A 14975-nucleotide genomic window follows, 5' to 3' on the forward strand; every position below is an offset into this window, starting at 1 on the left:
CGGAAACAACCTTTGTATTTGACGTCACCTGGGGTCTGCGGCAGAAGTTTGAGGATTGGTTTTCTTTTGTAATTTAGCTGCTTGCTTTTCTTGTTTTTTATTATTATTTTTATTTTTAAAGAACTGCTCGTTGAGTCTTAGATTTAGCTGCTTTCTTATTGCACATTGTTGGATGGGAGTTGGTTTGGCTGAAGCCTCAGAGGAGCTTCTGTTATCTGCTGATAGATACTAAATCAGAGCTCGTATCACCCTGAGAAAGCAGCCTGTGCCCTGGGACTCACGGGCGTCCGTGCAGGTGATGGAGGGAGCTGGACCAGATGACTCTGCTGTCTTAGCTGCTGGGTGCTTCTCGTGCTTCACGTAGAACCGTTAGGTTTGCCCCTGAAGTCTGTTTGCTGCATGCCCTGTTTGGTTTCTCTTCAGCATAGAGCTTGGTTTTCGCCTTTTTTAATTGTAAGCATGGTGCACTGTGGCACACTGTGAGAGGGGACCAGATGATGCAGCCCGGACCGAAAGGGTGAATGAGGCCCCTCACCTCAGAACTCTCCCTGCTCTGCTTTGCTGGGAGCAGGGAGCAGGGCAGCCTGAGAGAAGCTGGAGTTCCTCAAAGGGCAGAGAAGAACGGCCTTCAGGGGACCACAGCGAGGAGACATGCCACGATAGACTCAGAAAGCTAGATTACGCTAATACAAAGGGGAAAGACATCTGTGACACACAGGAAACAGTGTTCGTGGCCTTGCCATAGAAGGCACAGTAAAGGAGGAGAACTCTGGAGACTCCCTGTGAATTCTTGGCTAAGAATGCACGTTATGTGCGGTGATCCAGAAACGCAAATGAGAACAGAAGTGAGTGGCTCTGCCTGTGAGATGCCCAGTGCTGAGCGGCGCCTGGTGCTGGCTACAGTATGGGAGGCTGGCTGCTGTATGATTTTTTGTGGGAAGAAATTTTGTAGACGTTATCAAGCTCCTTAAAATGTTTGTGCTGTGTCTGCCTGGGCAGTTGCAATTCTGAGAAGCCATCCTCGAAAATGACTCTGGGTACAGAAAGAGGGACAGCACAGCAGTGGTCTCAGTACTGCTGTTTACAGTCGCAGAAACTTAGGAGGCGCTGAACTGCTGCCCTCGTGGATTGGTTAAGCAAACTGGTGCTTCCACTCCATGAGATAGGATGCAGCCGTTTAAAATATCTATGAAGGTTTTGGATGTAGTCATTTGGAATAATGGTTTTGTTGGGGCTCTTAATCTGTAAGCCAGTAGAAAAGAAATCTGGCTAATATAATCCTTTAAGTTATTTCCCTACAGCCCATTTGTAAGGTTCCCAGTAACTTTCAGAATCAAAGGAGACGTCGGACGGCCAGGCCTCAGTAGTGGCAAGGCCCAGGCAGTTCCAGATCCCTGCAGCTTGCCACCACCCCGAGTCTCTCCAGGTCACCAGCCAGGCTTGTGGGTGATGGAGGAGGACTCGGTAAGGGACAGTTCGACTCGGCAAATGTTTAGGGAGAAGCTGCTGCGGCCAGGCATCGCCGTAGAGGCAGGGAATATGGCAGAAACGGCGGCAGCACAGGAAGGCAAGGTTCCTGCAGCGCAGCGCTCACCGTCTCATGGGAAGGAGGTTTCACACAGGTCAGGTCAGTGTTAGGGAGAAGCTAAAGCCCAGTAACGAGATAGAGGGCAGTGGGGCTGCAGAGGCTGGGGTGGGCCACAGACTACTGTAGATATGGTAGCAACGCAGGTCTGTTAAGAAAGTGACACACAACATAGGCCTAATCACAGCACTTTGGGAGGCCAGGGTGGGAGGATCACTGAGACCAGCCTGGGCAACATAAAGAGACCCTGTCTCTGAAAAAAGAAAAAAAGGCATGGTAGCACACACCTGTGGTCCCAGCTACTCAGGAGGCTGAGGTGGGAGGATCACTTCAACCCCGGAGGTTGAGGCTTCAGTGAGCCAAGATCATACCACTGCACTGCAGCCTGGGCAGCAGAAACCCTGTCTCAAAAAAAAAAAAAGTGCAGTTAACAGGAAGAGGGAGGAGTGCTGAGGAGCAAGTTAACAGATGCCTGCACATGTGTTACATTTAAAAGCAGGCCGGGCGTGGTGGCTCACGCTTGTAACCGCAGCACTTTGGGAGGCCCAGGCAGACAGATCACCTGAGGTCAAGAGTTCGAGACCAGCCTGACCAACATGGTGAAGCCCCGTCTCTACTAAAAATGCAAAAATTAGCTGGGTGTGTTGGCATGCGCCTGTAGTCCCAGCTACTTGGGAGAATGAGGCAGGAGAATGGCTTGAACCTGAGAGGCAGAGGTTGCATGCAGTGAGACAAGATCGTGCCACTGCATTCCAGCCTGGGCGACAAAGCTTGACTCTTTCAAAAACAAAAAAAACAAAAAAACACAAATTTAAAAGCAAGCAATATGCCACTGCATTTAGTAGGATGGTGGCTCTTGCCATCCTCCAGGTGCCTGTGAGCTGCAGCAAGCCTGCTTTGCAGGCCTGCGCTGTTCTGAAACCTTTGCCAACCTGGGCAAAGCCTGCCCACCTCCCCAGTCCAGTCTCAGAAGATGCCCAAGGTAAGTGAAGGACAAGCTCCAGGGTCTCTTGTTTGCCCCTGGAGTTGGATGGCACACCATGGTTGGTGGCATTATCAATAATGCTCCCTGCAGGCCAGCCAGCTGATGCCTGGAGCTGGCAATGTGGCTCTAAAGATGTTGAAAGATGCAAGATGTTAGCTACCTGCGAACTTGATCCAAAGCTAGTGGCTGAACCTAAGTGTTCCAGGCACTGCCCTGGCCAGCACAGGAAATGGTGAGTAGTGACAAATTTTCTTTACTGGACTTTTCTTCCCGCTTTTGCCTTCAAGCAGTTAATGTCCTGGCCACTCTTCAGATTGGCTTTACTTACACTTCATGGATAATATCCTCTTTGCATGGTTGTGTAAGCTGAGCTGCAGTTTAGCTAGTGCATGAAAACCATTTCATGGAAGTTAGGAAAGATAACTTGAGACTCCCACCCAAAGCAGAAACCGGTGTCACAAGGGCAGAATTCAAGGATCCACCACCCTGTCAATCTTCTGGGAAGGGTAACGTACATTAGGAAGAACTAGCTGCCATTGGCTACAGAAACACATACATGCAGCAGCTGCCTGCTGGGGCTGCAGAACAGACTTACTCTGAGGATTTCCACATTGCAGGCCACCTTAAGCAAGCCCTGACCACGTGGGCTGTGGTGAGAAACAGCAGGCTGTGTTAGATTGCTATGTGGGATCAAGGGGGCGGCCTCCACTTTTCTTTGTGCCTGGAAAGCAGAACTTTTCAAGACTGAGGACGAAAAACTGGAATTTTGCATCCTTACTAAGTTAAGATCTAACTACATTTTATGTAGCAGAGACAAATGCTTGCTGACTACTTTTGGATTTATTACTACTGATATCATTTCTCATCATGAATTTTAAAGTTTTAGGCTGGTTCTATACTTGTAATAACAGATTATTTTATGTAACACAAGACAGTCCAACAACATGTAGAATCTTCAAGAGCTATAGATACTGCCATCCAACCTGTCTAGAGCCAGAGACCTAAGGAGGTCCTAGTCCCCAAGTAGTAAAACATTTAAATCTTGGCAGGGTGGCCGGGCGCAGTGGCTCAAGCCTGTAATCCCAGCACTTTGGGAGGCCGAGGCGGGCGGATCACGAGGTCAGGAGATAGAGACCATCCTGGCTAACACCGTGAAACCCCGTCTCTACTAAAAAAATACAAAAACACTATCCGGGCGAGGTGGCCGGCGCCTGTAGTCCCAGCTACTCGGGAGGCTGAGGCAGGAGAATGGTGTAAACCCGGGAGGCGGAGCTTGTAGTGAGCCGAGATCCGGCCACTGCACTCTAGCCTGGGCGACAGAGCAAGACTCCGTCTCAAAAAAAAAAAAAACTCTTGGCAGGGTGCGGTGGCTCATGCCTATAATCCCAGCACTTTGGAAGGCCAAGGCAGGAGTATTGCTTGAGTCCAGTAGTTTGAGACCATCCTGGGCAACATGGTGAGACCCCATCTCTACAAAAAATCAGCCGAGCGTGGTGACACACTCCTGTAGTCCCAGCTACTAGGGAGGCTGAGGTGGGAGGCTTGCTTGAGACTGGGAGGGCGAGGCCACAGTGAGCATGATGGTACCACTACGTTCCAGCCTGGGTGACAGAGTGAAACACTGCCTGAAAAATGAAAAACATTAAATCTTGCTGAGCATGGTGGCATTTGCTTGTAGCCTTAGGTACACAGACTAAAGAGAGATGATTGCTTGAGGCCAGGAGTTTGGGGCTGCAGTGAGCTATGATTTCACCTGTGAATAGCCACTGTACTCCAGCCTAGGCAACATAGCAAGACTGTCTAGTTTTTTTTTTTGAGATGGTCTCACTATGAATTGCTCAGGCTAGAATGCAGTGGTATGATCATAGCTCACTGCAGCCTGCACCTCTTGAGCTCAAGCATTCCTCCCACCTCAGCCTCCCGAGTAGCTAGGGCTACAGGTCCTATACCACCATGCCAAGCTAATTCAATTTTTTTTTTTTTCCCAGACAGAGTCTCGCACTGTCGCCCAGGCTGGAGTGCAGTGGTGTGATCTCGGCTCACTGCAAGCTCCGCCTCCCGGGTTCATGCCATTCTCCTGCCCCAGTAAAAAAAAAAAATTTTGTGGCCGGGCGCAGTGGCTCACACCTGTAATCCCAGCACTTTGGGAGGCCCAGGTGGGCGGATCATGAGGTCAGGAGATCGAGACCATCCTGGCTAACACGGTGAAACCCCGTCTACTAAAAATATTAAAAAATTAGCCGGGTGTGGTGGCGGGCGCCTGTAGTCCCAGCTGCTGGGGAGGCTGAGGCAGGAGAGTGGTGTGAACCCGGGAGGTGGAGCTTGCAGTGAGCCAAGATCATGCCACTGCACTTTAGCCTGGGTGACAGAGTGAGACTCTGTCTCAAAAAAAAAAAAAAAGGCCGGGCGCGGTGGCTCAAGCCTGCAATCCCAGCACTTTGGGAGGCCAAGACGGGCGGATCACGAGGTCAGGAGATCGAGACCATCCTGGCTAACACAGTGAAACCCCGTCTCTACTAAAAATACAAAAAAAAACTAGCCGGGCGAGGTGGCGGGCGCCTGTAGTCCCAGCTACTCGGGAGGCTGAGGCAGGAGAATGGCGTGAACCCGGGAGGCGGAGCTTGCAGTGAGCTGAGATCCGGCCACTGCACTCCAGCCCGGGCGACAGAGCGAGACTCCGCCTCAAAAAAAAAAAAAAAAAAAAAAATTTGTAGAGAGAGGGTTTTACTATGTTGCCCAGGCTGGTCTCAAACTCCTGGGCTCACAAGAGCCTCCTGCCTCAGCCTCCCAAAGTGTTAGGATTACAGGCGTGAGCCACCACACCCAGCCAACCCTGTCCCTTAAAACATAAAAAGATAAATCTGTGACTTCTTTTTGATTCTTGCTTGTGCATTAACAGGCACGTTCCTTAAACTTTGCAGCTGTCTCTAATTCCTTGCATTTAACCTACTCTATCCAATTGATCCTGGATTCCCCTCCCCTGGGTCCACTTCTTAGTAAACCTGTGGCATTATAGGAACACTACAGCAGGAGAACAGGGTGAGTCTAAGCCTGAGTGTGCCACTGCTAACCGTGTATGGAGCCTCTCTGTGGCTGTCCCAAACCTGGGAGACTGGACCAGCCTGAGTGGACAGTCACGGAGACTGTGATACACTCCAGATACCTTTCAGGACTGAGACTCATTTCCAGGAGTGTTGGACACTCATTGTTAGGAGCTGCTGCCAGCTCACAGCTGACTCTTTCTGGGAATTGTGTTCAGTGGAAGGGAGCTGCCCAAAGTTACGCCTTCTTCAGGGGCAGCCCATGTCTGGGGACTTGTCAATATGGGAGTATGGAGACCCCAACCCCCTTGCCTCAATTTGGGACATCTCCAAAGAGCCATCCTGGCTCCACTGCACCAGTGCTGTCGGCTGAGGCCTCTGCTGCATCTGCATCTCAGTTCCACCTCTCACTTGCCCAGTCCAGCAGCCCTTGCTCCCTTATGAGTGGTGCTGATGCCCTTTGAAATCTGCCTTTGGGGCACCTGGCTCGAGAGAGTTGGTGCGGGGAGTGGTCCCAGGAAGCTGACTGTAAGCTGGCTCGCTGCTGGCCACGATGACCCCATCACCAGTGGCAAGTGGGATAACTGTAAAGGGGAACTGTGAAACGTTCGCCATGGTGACACCGGGCAGGACACTGGGGAAGGGAATAGAGAACCCTGGGCCTTTGGGAAGTGTAAGTGGAGGAGTGCCTGACCTGGAGAGAGATTTTGCTGGGATTATAGGTGATGCCTCGGAGAAAGATAATGAAAAGCTGACCATGATTAATCACTAGAAAAGGCACAATGTGAGATCCATTAGAGGCTTCAATGTGAGATCCATTAGAGGCTTCCTTGGCAGCCAGGCAGGAGGGTGGACAAAGCTGAAGGGATCAGGCATGGGGTTGTTATTAAGGCATCAGAGCTCCAAGAAGGTAGAACTTCCAACTTTACCGAGTCTGCCATACCAAGGTCATTGTCCTAGTTAGGAATGTGGGACACTTACACTGGGATGGGGACATCTGGATCAATACTCTAGAACTCTAGAAAACCTGGATACCCCAGCCCTGCCCCCCCCAACCCCCCACCAAAACCTCTAAGCCCGCTCCTCCCTGTTAAGGGCCGGTGCTTTGCTCTCGTTTGAAGGTCATGCACAGGCCTCTGCCACCTCTCCTTAGGATCTGTGCTCACCTCCCCTCCTGGCCCCCGGACCAAAAAAGTCAGTAGGAGGGTGCTGGGCCTGCCAGAGTAAAAAGAGGATGAGCTGGTGGCGGGGAGCAGGAGTGTACCTGAGATTTGAGGGCATGGCCGGCTCTGCTATGACCTAGGACTCAGCACTCTTGTCAGAGCCCCCAGGAAGCCATGCCCATACGCTGCCAGCTCAGCTCTCTGAAGCTTCCCCAGGAAGCCATGGCCCACAAGGAAGAGAACAGCAACTCGGGCAACCATGGCAGCTCTGCAGGAAGGGACTGAATGCCCAGCAAAGCGGGTATGGGAGAGGAGGAATGCAACTGACCCCTGAACAACACAGGTCTCAACTGCCTGGGGCCACTTACACGTGGAGTTTTTTCAATAAATATATTGGAAAATTTTTTTGAAATTTGTGACAATTTGAAAAAACTCACAACTGAACCATGTTGCCTTAGAGATATTGAACAAATTAAGAAAAATCTAGGTATGTCATGGATGCATAAAATATATGTAGGTACTAGTCTATTTTATCATTTACTACCATAAAATATACACAAATCTATTACAGAAAGTTAGAATTTAGGTGCATTGGCTTACGTGTGTAATCTCAACACGTTGGGAGGCTGAGGTGGGAGAATCACTTGAAATTCCAGACCAGCCTGGGAAACATAGTGAGACCTTCATCTCTACAATTAGCTTGATATGGTGCCACATGCCTATTGTCCTAGCTACTTGGGAGGCTGAGATAGAAGGATCGCTTGAGGCCAGGAGTTTGAGGCTACAGTGAACCAAGGTCACACCACTGTACTCCTGCCTGGGCACATAGCAAGACCCTGTCTCAGAAAAAAAGTTTCTTTGCCAGGCGTGCTGGCTCACACCTGTAATCCCAGTACTTTGAGAGGCTGAGGCAGGTGGGTCACCTGAGGTCAGGAGTTTGAGACCAGCCTGGCCAACCTGGTGAAACCCGGTCTCTACTAAAAATATGAAAATTAGCTGGGCGTGGTGATGGGCGTCTGTAATCCCAGCTATTTGGGAGGCTGAGGCAGTGGAATCACTTGAACATGGAAGGCGGAGGTTGCAGTGAGCCAAGATTGCGCCATTGCACTCCAATCTGGGGGACAGAGCAAGACTCCCATCTCAAAAAAAAAAAAAAAAAAAAGTCTTTTTGGTCAAAACTTACACATGCAAACACTACGTGGCACATTTGTAGTTAAGAGAAATGTAAAGGTGCAGTATAAATGTAGCCGCAGTGTTGCGGGAAGTCAGTGACCCTGAATGGAGGGACTGGCTGAAGCTATGGCAGAACATAAATTGTGAAGATTTCATGGACACTTATTAGTTCCCCAAATTAATACTTTTATACTTTCTTACGCCTGTCTTTACTGCAGTCTCTGAACATAACTCGTGAAGATTTCATGGACACTTATCACTTCCCCAATCAATACCCTTGTGATTTCCTATGCCTGTCTTTAATCTCTTAATCCCATCATCTTCGTAAGCTGAGGAGGTTATATGTTGCCTCAGGCCCCTGTGATGATTGCGTTAACTGCACAGATTGTTTGTAGAGCATGTGTGTTTGAACAATATGAAAGCTGGGCACCTTGAAAAAAGAACAGGATAACAGCAATGTTCAGGGAACAAGGGAGATAACCTTAAACTCTGACTGCCGGTGAGCTGGGGGAAACAGAGCCATAGTTCTCTTCTTTCAAAAGCAAATAGGAGAAATATCACTGAATTATTTTTCTCAGCAAGGAACATCCCTGAGAAAGAGAATGCGCCCCTGAGGGTAGGCCTCTGAAATGGCCACTTTAGGGGTGGCTGTCTTTTATCGTCGAAGGCGAAGGGATGAAATAAGCCCTGGTCTCCTGTAGCGCTCCCAGGCTTACTAGGATGAGAAAATTCCCACCTAATAAATTTTGGTCAGACCGGTTGTCTGTTCTCAAACCCTGCCTCCTGATAAGATGTTAGCAATGACAATGCGTGCCCAAAACTTCACTAGCAAATTTTAATTTTGCCCTGTCCTGTGGTCCTGTGATCTCGCCCTGCCTCCATTTGCTTTGTGATATTTTATTGCCTTTGAAGCATGTGATCTCTGTGACCCACACCCTATTCGTCCACTCCCTCCCCTTTTGAAAATCGCTAATAAAAACTTGCAGTTTTGCAGCTCAGGGGGCATCATGGAACCTGCTGACATGTGATGTCTCCCCCAGACACCCAGCTTTAAAATTTCTCTCTTTTGTACTCTTTCCCTTTATTTCTCAGACCAGCCAACACTTAGGGAAATAGAAAAGAACCCACGTTAACTATCGGGGACGGGTTCCCCCAGTACCACAGCCTGAAGGATGAGGCCAAAGGACTGCAGGTCTGAAGCACAGCCTGCAGCAGGTCAGCAGCTACAGCTGCCTCCACGGCTAGTTACGAAGTTTTTTCAGGGCAAATGATGGGAGTGTTGGCACATTAGTGGAGGAAGAAAAATATGGAAACAAATACTACGAAGACAACAAGCAATTTTTGGCTATCACTGATGGAGCAAGAATAAAACTCCATCTCAAAAAAAAAAAAAAGGGCCGGGCGCGGTGGCTCAAGCCTGTAATCCCAGCACTTTGGGAGGCCGAGACGGGCGGATCACGAGGTCAGGAGATTGAGACCATCCTGGCTAACACGGTGAAACCCCGTCTCTACTAAAAAATACAAAAAAATTAGCCGGGCGAGGTGGCGGGCGCCTGTAGTCCCAGCTACTCGGGAGGCTGAGGAAGGAGAATGGCGTGAACCCGGGAGGCGGAGCTTGCAGTGAGCTGAGATCCGGCCACAGCACTCCAGCCTGGGCGGCAGAGCGAGACTCCATCTCAAAAAAAAAAAAAAGAAGAAGAAGAAGAAGAAACGGAATCCTGGCCTAAGCCCAGTGCCTAGTGGGACCTCTGGGTCCACAGGTCCACCCAGCCATTTCCTTGGCCTTGGTATGTAATCAAAAAAGACTCACTTGATAGTTGACAGAAGCCTCACACTGGGTATTGGCCTGGGAAGCAAGAGCTGCCACAGTGGGGAAGACCCAGAGAAGAAATGACAGGGAGCCTTTCTTCCCAGTGGGTCGGATGCAGGGTGGTGGTCTGCCTCATAGATACTTTTTTTTTTTTGAGATGGAATTTCGCTCTTGTCTCCCAGGCTGGAGTAGAGTGGCACGATCTCGGCTCACTGCAACCTCCACCCCCTGGGTTCAAGCAATTCCCCTGCCCCACCCTCCCAAGTAGCTGGGATTACAGGTGCCTGCCACCACGCCCAGCTAATTTTTGTATTTTTAGTAGAAATGGGGTTTCACCATGTTGACCAGGCTGGTCTCGAACTCCTGACCTCAGGGGATCCACCCACCTCGACCTCCCAAAGTGCTGGGATTACAGGAGTGAGCCACCGTGCCCGGCCATAGATGCTCATTTGACTTTCCAGTCTGGGCCGAAAAAGACGTAAATGGTTCCTAGCAGCTGACAGCAGTCTGCTGCGAACACAGCAAAGTTGAGTCGCAGTTTCAGCTGCAGTGACCACCAGCCAGCCTCTGTCATGGGCCCTGAGTGCTGGGCCCACCAAGGTGAGCTCATGAGCAGTAAGCAACAGTGACAGGGGCAGGGCTGAGCGGGATCCCAGCATCATGGCTCTGGCTCCCCCAGACGAATCCAGATCTGCCACCCAAGTGCCCAAGTATCCAGCCTGCCAGTGACAGAGACCAGTGTTGGTCTCCTCAAGGGACTGAGTAAGGAGACCAACCAACCACCTGGTGCAAACTGAGTCCCTTCCATGAGGGAAAGGGCCACAAGCAATTCATGGGGTTTTTTTTTTTTTTTTTTGAGACAGAGTCTCACTCGGTTGCCCAGGCTGGAGTGCAGTGGCGCGATCCTGGCTCACTGCAACCTCTGCCTCCGGATTTTGTGAACCAAGCAGGAGGTTGCTTGCCCTGCATCCTGGCAGGAGTCAGCAATTCTCCTGCCTCAGCCTCCTGAGTAGCTGGGATTACAGGTGCCCATCACCACGCCTGGCTAATTTTTGTAGTTTTTCGTAAAGACAGGGTTTCACCATGTTGGCCAGGCTGGTCTCCAACTCCTGACTTCAGGTGATCTGCCCACCTCAGCCTCCCCAAAGGGCTAGGATTACAGATGTGAGCCACTGCACCTGGCCATGTTTTCTTTTTTTAGCTTTTCATTTTGAAATATTTTCAACCTTACAAAAAAGTTGTGAAAATACTACAAAGACCTCAAAAACATTTTGCTAAGTTGTGCCAGGCATGAAAGACCACATACTGTATAGTTCCATTTATATGAAATATCCAGAAAAAGCAAATGAGCTAAATGCATGCCCCAGACGCTCATGTGCTGGATTTAATCCCCAATGCAACAGTTTGGGAGGTGGGGCCTACTAAGAGGTGACTGGGTCCTGAGGGCAGAACCCTCACTTATGAATTTTTTTTTTTTTTTTTTTTTAATTTCAGACAGAGTCTCACCCTGTCGCCCAGGCCGGAGTGCAGTGGCACAATCTCTGCTCACTGCAACCTCTGCCTCCCGGGTTCAAGCGATTCTCCTACCTCAGCCTCCCAAGTAGCTGGGACTACAGTAGATTGCAGACCTGAATATAGGAGACTATCTTGGTTCCCTCAGAGTTGGGAAGAATTTCTTAGATAAGACACAAAAAGAGCTAACCATAAGGTAAAACACTGATTCATTTGTTACAGTCAATTTAAGAGCTTCTGTGCATTAAGAGACACCATCAGGAACCTGGAAACACAAGCCACTGGTGAAAGAGAGCCTCTCCCTGGGGGCAGGTTTTGGCTACTGTCAGGAAGCATGCTGGAGTCACAGCAGTGGGTGACATAGGAGTTTGCTTGTGCTTACCTGTGCACTGGGACGCCGTGGGTGCTGGAGCACCACTTCCATTGCAGTGGAAGGATGGCCTTGGGCCTGCCCCACTGTTGGACTTCTTGGGCCCAACAGAACCAGCTGCTGTGGCAGACTGCTCTGGCCACACAATCACTTAGTGCCCCAATGTCCCAACGTCCAGTTTTGTTTGTTTTGTTTTTGGAACAATGTCCATTCCCTGCTGGGGAACACACAGCCTTGATCTGGGATCATAAGATTATGCACTATGACTGTCTTATGAGGCTTCTGCTAGAAACACCACCTGGCTCTGTCTGTACCACAGTTATTTCTAGCACCAGGGGTGTGCTTGATTTTGTGAACCAAGCAGGAGGTCGCTTGCCCTGCATCCTGGCAGGAGTCAAAGCAGCAGTCCCAAGTGTGAACTGTGTTGCATCCAAAACCTCCAAAGAGCCACCAAGGCCTATGTGCCTTTCTTAGTGGCAAGAGATCAAAAGTGCAATAACTTGAATTTTTGCCCAGGCTGGAGTACAATGGCGCGGTCTCAGCTCACTGCAACCTCCACCTTCTTCTGGGTTCAAGGGATTTTGTCTCAGCCTCCTGAGTCGCTGGGATCATAGGTGCACACCACCATGCCCAGCTAATTCTGTATTTTTTTTTTTTTTTTTTGAGACGGAGTCTCGCTCTATCGCCCGGGCTGGAGTGCAGTGGCGGGATCTCAGCTCACTGCCAGCTCTGCCTCCCGAGTTCACGCCATTCTCCTGCCTCAGCCTCCCGAGTAACTGGGACTACAGGCGCCCGCCACCTCGCCCGGCTAGCTTTTTGTATTTTTCAGTAGAGACGGGGTTTCACTGTGTTAGCCAGGATGGTCTCGATCTCCTGACCATGTGATCCGCCTGTCTCGGCCTCCCAAAGTGCTGGGGATTACAGGCTTGAGCCACCGCGCCCGGCCTAATTTCTGTATTTTTAGTACAGACAGGGTTTCGCCATGTTGGGCAGGCTGGTCTCCAGCTCCTGATCTCAGGTGAGGACAGGCCCAGCCTGGGAAACTCCTGTTTTTAAAACCAACAAATTGGCCAGGCTTGGTGGCTCACGCCTGTAATCCTAGCACTTTGGGAGGCCAACGCGGGTGGATCACAGCCCCCAACATGGGCAGGCTGTATTTTTTTGTACTTTTTGTAAAAATACAAAAAATTAGCTGGGTGTGGTGGTGGGTGCCTGCAATCCCAGCTACTCAGGAGGGTGAGGCAGGAGAATCCCTTGAACCTGGGAGGCAGAGGTTGCAGTGAGCTGAGATTGCACCGCTGCACTCCAGCCTGGGCAACAAGAGCAAAACTCTGTCTCAAAAAAAACAAAAAAAAACCAAAAAATTGGGAGTGTCCCTGCACAAGCTCCTCTCTCTTTGCCTGCTGTCATCCACGTAAGATATGACTTGCTCCTCTTTGCCTTCTGCCGTGATTGTAGGGCCTCCCCAGCCATGTGGGACTATAAGTCCAATAAACCTCTTTTTTTGTAAATTGCCCCGACTTGGGTATATCTTTATGAGCAGCGTGAAAACAGACTAATACACTGGGCATGTTGGCGTGCGCCTGTAATTCCAGCTACTCAGGAGGCTGAGGCAGGAGAATTGCTTGAACCCAGGAGGCGGAGGTTGCAGTGAGCTGAGATCACGCCACTGCATTCCCACCTGGGCAACAGAGTAAGACTGTCTCAAAAAAATAAAATAGGCCAGGCACAGTGGCTCACGCCTGTAATCCCAGCACTTTGGGAGGCCGAGGTGGGTGGATCACAAGGTCAGGAGATCAAGACCATTCTGGCTAACATGGTGAAACCCCATCTCTACTAAAAAATACCAAAAAAAATAGGCAGGCGTGGTGGCGGGCACCTGTAGTCTCAGCTACTTGGGAGGGTGAGGCAGGAGAATGGTGTGAACCTGGGAGGTGGAGCTTGCAGTGAGCCGAGTTCATGCCACTGCACTCCAGGGTGGGCGACAGAGCAAGACTCCGTCTCAAAAAAAAAGGAAGAAAAGAAAAGAACAGAGAAGCAGAGAGAAGCCAGGCTAGCTGCCCCAGTAAAGACTCAGGCTCTCATGATCCCAGGCCACTTCCAGACTGAATCAGTTCTCAGCTGTGCAGCAAGTGATCCCTGTCCTACAGGAATCTGCACACATTTACTCAGGAAACTGTCTTCTTACTATCCGGTTTTGAGAGTTTTTATATATTCTGAATACAAAGTGTTTTTTTAAAAATCATATGTATGATTCACAAATGTTTTATCTAAGTCTATGTTTTTGTTTTTGGTTTTTTTGAGACAGAGTCTCCCTCTGTCACCCAGGCTGGAGTGCAGTGGTGCGATCTCGGCTCACTGCAAGTTCTGCCTCCCGGGTTCACGCCATTTTCCTGCCTCAGCCACCCGGGTAGCAGGGACTGTAGCAGGACGAGCCACAGACAAAACTCCTCAGACACTGGATTAAAGAAGGAAGAGGTTTTTTATTTGGCCGGGAGCGTCGGCAGACTCGCGTCTTAAGAGCTGAGCTCCCTGAAGAAGAAATACTTGGCCTTTTTAAAAGCTTACAACTTTAAGGGATCCATGTAAAAGGGTCACGATAAATCAAGCAAGCGTGGGAAACGTAACTGGGGGCTACATGCATCAGCTAACAGAACAGAAAGTTTTACCATGCTTTTTTCATACAGTGTCTGGAATTTACAGATAACACAAGTAGTTTAGGCCAGGGGTTGATGTTATTATTATTACTTTGTTTAACTAGGGCCGGGTGGTGGTGCCAAGGTTGTCTGGCTATTTATCTTACTTTTGTTTCTCTCTTTCCTCCTGTCTTGTGAACTAGGCAAGGTGGCCGGGGGGAGGAGGGCAGCAGGAGTAGTAGTGGTCTCCTTCCTTAGGACTACAGGCGCCTGCCATCACACCCGGCTAATGTTTTGCATTTTTTGTAGAGACGGGGTTTCACCGTGCCAGCCAGGATGGTCTCGATCTCCTGACCTCGTGTTGGGATTACAGGCGTGAGCCACCACGCCTGGCCGAGACTGTAGATTTTTGCAACGTTTTTGTAAGTCTAAAATAAGCCTGTAATCCCAGCACTTTGGGAGGCTGAGGCAGAGGATCACTTGAGCCCAGGAGTTTGAGACCAGCCTGACCAACATAGCAAGACTCCATCTCTGGAAAAAAAAAAAAAATTAGAACCTGTGGTCCCAGCTACTTGGGAGGCTGAGGTGGGAGGATTGCTTGAGCCCAGGAGTTCCAGGATGCAGTGAGGTATGTTGAGCCACTGCACTCCAGCCTGGGCAACACAGCACAATCCTGTCTCAAATATAAAATGATTTCTAA

Source organism: Trachypithecus francoisi, unplaced genomic scaffold (genome assembly GCF_009764315.1).
Source record: "Trachypithecus francoisi isolate TF-2019V2 unplaced genomic scaffold, Tfra_2.0 Lachesis_group2, whole genome shotgun sequence".
NCBI classification, from domain to species: Eukaryota; Metazoa; Chordata; class Mammalia; order Primates; family Cercopithecidae; genus Trachypithecus; species Trachypithecus francoisi.